The following is an 8,357-nucleotide window of genomic DNA, read 5'->3' as shown; positions in this document are numbered from 1 at the left end:
TTGAGTGAACACCTTTGAAGTGACTGGTCCATGCGGAGAGACAGAAGCCTGCAAATGTAAAGCTATTTGCAGATCCATATATTTCCATATATTTTAGAGTTCTGAGATAAATGAAGAAAAACTGGAATAGAACTGCATTTCAAGCATGACTCCTAATCATATGAACAAAATATATTAATTAGAATTTTCTCTTTCAGATTGGAGGTCCATCATAAACCAGGATAGAGCACAGTAAAAATTACAGTCATCTGCCTTTATTTTCACTTTTCAGCTCAGATAAATATACTAATCAAATATTAAGATTTTTGACCAATTTGAGCTCTATATGCAATGGGACACATTCACTAGAGATATTATAGAAAGATGTACAGTTTAGCAGAATAATAAATATTTAAGTATTTATGGGACAGTAAGCTATAAGCAAGAATTATTAATTTTCACATAATCATTTGCATGTCAAAATATGATGGATGGATGCACACATTTCCTGGACTTCAAAAGTCATTTGTTGTAATGAGGACAAATTAAATGTACCTGTCACTAGCTCCATTTGCTAATACTGAAGCCAACCATGTAAATGGTAAATTCAGATATTTACCGATTCATGACTGAAAAGGTGAAAACAAAATACAAGCATGAATTTCTTTTCTGATTCCCAAGTATCTTATTTCACCTACACTTGAATGCAGGTGTTGTACATCCTGTCAATAATCATTTAAGTTGAAGACATAATTTGGTGATTACCATAAATGCAAACCAGTCAGTGTTATGTGCTATTTCCTGGCAGTTGTGTTCAATAGAAACAAATATGCTCCCTAATTGACAGGGTTTCATAGCCTGAGTTTTAACAGGAATTGTGTTTTCCCATAAAGTGAAAAGATTGCAAAATTAAGCATTTACCCAGTCAGGGATCAGAGTCATCTGCTAAACTTCTGTGACAGTCACACAGGGTGAAATAGGACACCCTAATACAATGAATAATATAAAAACTAAGGAAGCATTTCCCTGATATTGAAGTATGAGCTGCTAAAATGCAACTAGGATTGCATAGTGTAAGGTATGGATGCATTCAGAAGGCCAAACAGATCCGTAATCAGTGGTACCTGTGAAACACAGCAGACACTGCACCACTCAGTCATCAATGTACCTCTTTTGGAAGCAATCTTTGGTAGCATTGTGAAATTGTGGAAATGCAGAAGTAAGAACAAAGCAACATTCAATAGCTGTAGTTAAAAAAAAAAAGGGGGAAAAAAAGGAAAAAGGGGATATTTCTTTATTTCATTGGTGAGGATTTCTGTAACGGAACAGATTTCTATTCTCCACAAGTACTTACTGTGAAAATGAAATAGCTGTGACAAAAGCCTTTCTGCCTTTCTTGTCACTGGAGATCACTGCTGCCAGCAGATGCTAAAAGGGAATTACTACCTAAAAAATAATGTTGGCAGAAATTTCCCTATCTGTGAAATACATTCTCTAAGCCAAATTCTAAGACTTTATATTGCACAGTAATGACCTGAATCACAAGGACAAAGTTTACCCTGAAAAAACCTAAAGTCTCAAACTAAACACAGGACAAGTCACTAACATTTTTCTTCTAAATGTGTGTCTATGTGGCAGAGTGAGGTTCCTGAATAGACACCTCAATTAACTAACCTGGTCTGCCAGTATTTTAACTGGAGTAGTCACCCAGTTTTCCTCAGGGTATCTGAGTTTGACAGGCCCTTGTTGTTCTTTCATGGACAAAAAACTAGCAAATCCTTGTCCTTTCTTCCTTCCTTCCTTTTTTTTTATCTTCAATGTGCAATGTCCACATTTGCTGTTGTATCTCTTCTACACCTTTCTTAACCAAAGTAATTATGGACTAAGAGGCAGCAGTGACTGCAAGTAATGTTTTTCCTATTAGGATAAATTTCCATTTTGGAGCCTTTCCTCAACACTGACTTGTCAGGTTGCTGCAATATATATTCTCCAACTGTGCTTGAAAGTGCAGTTTAATCTTTTATTTCTTGGCATTTCACGATGCTGATGGCCAAATATTTCTGTTGTAGCCAAGCTGACTACAAAGTAGCAGACACATATTTACTTCTTGCCTTAAAAATAGGCAGAAAAGGTAGTTAGCATCTTCCTCTCTAATCTTCAAAAGTCACTGCAGAAATTGAGGGGAAACAGCAGTGTTTTAGTCTCTGAAAGAGAACTGCTGAGATTATCAATGTCTGTCTAATAAAAAGAAAAAAAATCATTTTTCCTTGTTTTATAAATAATGACAAACTGTATGTTTCTAGGCCAAAGCCTACAGAGGAAGAAGAGTATATAGTGAAGTGCATAACAGAATAATTGCTGTTTTTCTTTATATTGGAAACTTTTTTTCATTGAAGACATGTATCTTCTATGTTCTGCTTTCCACAAAGACAATATTTTAGAATTATATTCTGTTTACTTCCTGCAGCTTGTAATTTGAATATATTTTTAATGGGCAGTGATTAAGTAAGTTTCTCTCCCTTCTTATCCCCTATATTATATTCTTAGTATACAGAACTTTGCATGCCTTTACCAGTCTAATAGAAAATTGTCTATTTTAAGATTTTCTTGGAAGGCTTAATTAATAGTAGATGGGTTCCTATTAGCTTGATTTGGTGTTTACAAAATAATTTGAACATATTTAATAGGTTCATCCCTGTTAATACAAGACTGGAGATGAACAGATCCAGAGCAGCCCTGTCAAGAAAGATTTGGTGGTGGTGCTGCTGGCAGAGAGGTTGGACATGACCCAGCCATGGGCACTCACAGCCCAGAGAGCCAAACGTGTCCTGGGCTGCATCCAGAGCACCGTGGGCAGCAGGGCCAGGGAGGGGATTCTGTCCCTCTGCTCTGCTCTGCTCTGCTGAGACCCCACCTGCAGGGCTGCACCAGCTCTGGGGTCCCAGCACAGGAAGGACACAGAGCTACTGGGGGAAAGCCACAAAGATGAGTGGAGGGCTGGAGCACCTCTCCTGCAAGGAAAGGCTGAGTGAGCTGGTGTTGTTCAGCCCGGAGAAAAAGCTCCAGGGAGACCTCACTGTGGCCTGTCAGTACTTGAACAGGGTTTTAAACAAAGACCAAAGACAAACTTCTTTTTATGAAGGTAATGATGTTAAATTCAAAGAGGGACAACATATATTAGAAGTTTTTAACAGTTAGGGTGGTGAAACACTGATGGTGAAACATTAGCCAGAGAGATGGTAGATGCCCCATCCCTGGAAACATTCAAACTCGGTTTCAACAAGGCTCTGAGCAACTAGATATAATTGAAGATGTCACTGCTTATTGTAGGAGGGTTGGAGCATATGACCTTCAAAGGTCCCTTCCAATGCAAACTATTCTATGATTTCATTATTTTAACAAACTACATGGTGAGAAAAAATGTGGTTTTTAAAATTTCATTAGAATTATTAAAATTTAGCTTTTTCATAGAAATGGAGCTCTTTAAAATATGTTTTCACCTTTCTATTATCTAGTTAGTTTTATTGAGAATGTTCTAAATTTTAGAGCATACTTCATAAGGAGTATATTCTAGCACTCTGAATAGAAAAACATAAAGTTAACGAAGTAAATTGAACTCATCCAAAGTTCATTCTAGGCATTTCAAAATATTCAAAAAGTATCATATGTATCTGGACAGAAGAAAAAAAAGTCCTTCATTTTTCACCTGCACATAATAAGAGTTTCTAGAGTTTCTGGATTTAATTCTTCTTTGTACTATAATACAATTATAAATAAAAACCAAAGAGTCTTTGTTTAGAAGGCTCTTAGTGATGCAGAATACTTTACATTGGGTGATTACTCTAATAACTACCTAGTTTTAAATCTTTAAAAAAAGTGGAATTATATCTATTCTGAACTACTCAGCTGCCTATTGCCAGGACTGAAAAGGCCATCAGGAAAGATTCTCTCTTGTGTAAGTTCTTACATGATTAGGAAACCTCCCTTAAGGTCTTCTTTGTAAATCAGATTAAATTCCCTAAGGTTTTGGTTTTGATTTAAGGAATTACATTTTTTTATTGTTTTCCTTTATTTCCTGGTTAATCGATTTTCCTATCACATTTGCATTGTTCTCTGCTAATGATTTTTTAATGAGAAAAGGCTAGTAGCATAGCTTTCCCTTTCTCATAATTGAACTATTTATGTGTTCAAGGGTAATTGTGTTGCCACAAAATTTCTGAAGCTGATGCTGCTGCCATAGAAACCAATTTCTTTGTACTTAGATAGGTAACTACATTTGGCCCCAACACAAATTCCAGGTTTGATAATGCCCACCCTACAGTACAATTCAGATTGCTTTGTATCAGAGTTGTGCTTCTCATTATCTAAATAATCCTCAATCTTTGTCTTATTTTTAATTGTATTAGAAATCACTTTCCTAGAAGTAATAAACAGAATTGTAAAAATGTTTATAAGCAAGGAAAAACTCTCCTAGACTTCCACTAGACACACAAGTACATGATGATCATTTCCTCTCACCAAGCCTTTGAGATCTAACAAGTACACCAATCCGTGTGATGTTCAGTTTAAAAGTTTTGTTGCAATTTTATAGTAAAATTTAACATGTTATTAAAGTTACATACCAAATAAAAATAAACATATTTTTTATTGAGAGTGTTATTTACCACCACTGTTAACAAAATTCTTAACCTTGTTTTAAACAAGAAATCAAATTATTTTGATGCAGTATATTCTTCACAAATCCAAGTTGACTGCCATTAATTATGTTATCCTGCTTTAATTCTTGATTATAGTCTTGTAGCTTCCATTCCATTATTTTGCATATGATTGGCATCTAGCTGACAGGTCTATAATTGCCCACTTTAAAAACTGAAACACATTTCCTCTCTGTCACTGTTCTTGAACTGACAGTGTTTCAAGAGTTGCTGGAAAGCCATGTCAATGGTTCACAGAGCTTGTCAGGCAGCAGAATTAAAAGTTTTGTGTGCAAGTTATCTGGATACAGTTATTTTAAAATCAAACAGCACAATGTTTTCTGGTACTGCTATTAGAATTTAACAAATTTAACCCTCCTTGTTGTGTGACATACATATATAAAGATTGCTGGATAGGATTTTGACAAAAGAGAAGTGTTCTCCATAGCAAATATTGTTTTCTTTCTGAAAAGTGAATCACCCTATGCATAAATAGGATTGGAGGTTTTTTCTCGTGAGGAATGGATTTTGTTCCCTGAAAATATTGGAGTCAGCAATGAATCATCTTTAAAATTCCTAAAGAACTCTATTACCAAGTATCTGTGGATCTCATCTCCTTATTTACAGTAATTATTGTCACCTTACATCTTCTTTCATTTCTTGTTTATTTTTTTTCTTATACCTCTTCTTCCCTTCTAAGATTAATGGTTTGTTGAATCAGTGTAGCCTCTGTCTTTGCTGAGTGCCCTGTGACTCTTTGGGCACTGCTATTGCCAGTGTTCTGGACTGCAGTGAGAGCTCTGTATCCTAGAGAAAAATCCATACTTTTGTCCTTTGGCTTTTAAGAGGTGTTAAAGGCCTACCATGCTGCAAGTTGCTTTGTTTTAAAATGTTAACTGTTGTCTTATTCTCTCAAAAATAAATCAAATTTTTGGAGTTGCCATGTTAAGGCAGCCCAGCCTTAGCTATTCTCCAAGGAATTCCAGTTGTAGAATGCTACTCTGCATTTGTTCATTTCCCCATCCTTTCCAAAAAGGTATAAAAATTCTTTTTATTTTGCCAAAACTCATTTTCTTTTTCCTGCAAAACATAAGTAGTATTGACAGAATTAATGAACCCAGGTTTACCATGTGGGCCAGTAATAATTGATTCATGCTGAAGAAGATACAGTTGGATTAACTTTGAAGTTCTGTGTTCTGTTAGTGTAAGTAGATGAAGGTCAGCAAAGTACTTTTCAAGAACATATTGAAATTCCTCATCAGAACATTGTCTCTACACTTTGTTTTGTTTTTAAAAAGCTATAAATAGTTGTAAGGCCATGAGTTACATAACCTGCAGTTATAGAGAAAGAAAACTAGTTAAAAATCCTAGAAGGCAGATGAGTAATTGTGAGATTGTTATGGTTTAGGAGGTCTTGAGTAGGTAAATGACAAAACAATTAATTGAATATTATATTTCCCTTGTATTTTCTCCCTTTTTTATGATACTGACCAAAGTTTTGTAGCTCATTTAGTATAGAACCATTTCTGCTCTTTCCCTTTGTATTGTTCTGTTTCAGTTAATGCTGTGCTCTTTCTATAGTACAGCCATTATTTATCTCAGTTAATATTTAATAGGAATACTGCAAGTGACATGCTGTAATTAGGCATGAGCAAACAGAGCTAGGAAAGGCAAAAGATTGGCTTGTTACTATAAAAGATTGATTTTCTGTGCATGGATACCTGGTTTGTAGAACATAAAAATGTGCCTTAGTCTATCACATAATGAACATGCTGCTTAACCTTTTCAAAAATAATAACAACCTTTTTAAGAATAGAGCTCATAAACATTAAAAAAATGCTCTCTTTTTCATAGCTCACATATTTTACTTATCATCCACCAAGGTGGAGGAAGTGTATTACTTTTTTAGACTATTTATAATGGACCTGAATTTTCCCAGATTAGTGGCTCTGATTGTTTTTCATGGGGACTTTCAACAAACTTAAGGCAGTGTGAGCTAACTTGAACAAAAATCAGTTCTTTGCATGAGACCTATTTTACATCTATATCATCACAATAGATGCCTGGAAATCAAGTAATTCAATGATAATTAGAAAGGAAAAAAAATTATTTAAGCAAACCTTCAAAACAATGCTGTATGTATTAAAAAACAAATAAAGATTTTTGTTAAAAATACAGCTTCAGTCAGAGAGGGTAACTCAGTGAAGCATCAATATGTTTCAGCTACTAGCAGAACATGAGAATGAGTACCTACTGGTTGTAGATGTTTGAGAAGTGCAGCACCTGCAGCATCAAAGTGATAATTATTTCCAAATTTTTTGTCTCATTTCATAGTAAATCTGGAGTGGGGAGGTGTGTGCGGTGTGTGTGTCCCAGGTTTGCCTTTGATATAAAATTGCAAGTGCCTTTGTACATGTAGTGCTTTTCATTACCTCTGCTTCAGTGAGAATAAAGATTGCTGCTGAACTGTAATAGGCCATATGCCTTGTCTATTATCTACAAGGCCTGGAGATGTGTTTTCAGGATGCTAGAGGTCTGCTCAGTGGTGTGTTGTTGATCACACTGATTCCTAAAGCTCCATTCCCATGGCACTAAAAGAATAAGGTGATGAAGGGTGAGAGTCTATAGAGAAGATAGCTCATTTGTGTTATTACTTGTCCTTGAGATGTCATGAAAGACAGGCAGTTCTCCTTAGAGAAGGACAGACCTAACAGCAAGAAGAGGAAGACCTAGTACTCACTCACTTTGATAGTCAGAAAAACATTAGTGCTAACTATTGAATTTATAATAACCATTAAAAAGAAAAAGATAGGATGGATTAATGGAAAAAATTATGTCACGTTAGAAAACTATCTTATTACAGACTACTTGACCTAATGAATACAGAAGAAAAAAACAAAGGATGCTTTCAACTTCAACCCTGCTTTCAACTTCAACAAGGTTTTTGACAATCCAAATTTCTCATAGGAAGCGTAGCTACAGTATCAAAAGCAGTGATTCCCCAACTCAGGTTTGAAAGCAGGTGGGGAAGTTACTTCCCCTGTTTCCAGGGGAAACAGCTTGTGTATTCAGAGTTTATATTGACAGCAATCCTGTGAAGTGGCCCTGGTCCAGCTTCACATTCAAAAGACGATTTCTGAATGACTCCAGCTTCTTGAGCATTTGGCATCTTTTGGTTTTCTTTAAGATCTAGGCCTTTTGGCCCTATTTGTTTGAAGTCTGAACAAATCCTGCTTCTAAGCTCTTCAAGGAAATAGATATTTCCTTTGTTGTTGCTGTAAATAAGTCAGTTGCTGTCTGCTGCAGTGTCTCATCCATCTGGCCTCCTTCCAAGGCAGATGTCTGTTATGTGTCCTCATTTTATGATTTCCCCGACTTTGTGCTGTAACAAAATGTCTTGTGTGCCACATGAAGTGTGGCATGCTATGGCATAATGTCATGTCCCCCTTCTCTCCCACCCTCAGGTCTTTCCTCTTGTATGGTTGGATCCATTCCATTCTTCTTCCCATCTTCTACCTGAGGTTAACCCTTTCTTTGCAATTAGTAATTTTAAAATAACTGCTTTAACTGGGAATATTTGTGGGAATGCAATACTGCAGTCATTCTGCCTCTGTCACTATGGGTGTCTCAGAGACTCAGTACTTCCCCATGGCACCCTCGCAGAGAAATAATATTTTCTTAAAA

The sequence above is a fragment of the Cyanistes caeruleus genome, chromosome 5 (assembly GCF_971803275.1).
Source record: "Cyanistes caeruleus chromosome 5, bCyaCae1.hap1.1, whole genome shotgun sequence".
Taxonomy (NCBI): Eukaryota; Metazoa; Chordata; class Aves; order Passeriformes; family Paridae; genus Cyanistes; species Cyanistes caeruleus.
Note: the sequence above shows the minus strand (reverse complement) of the source record.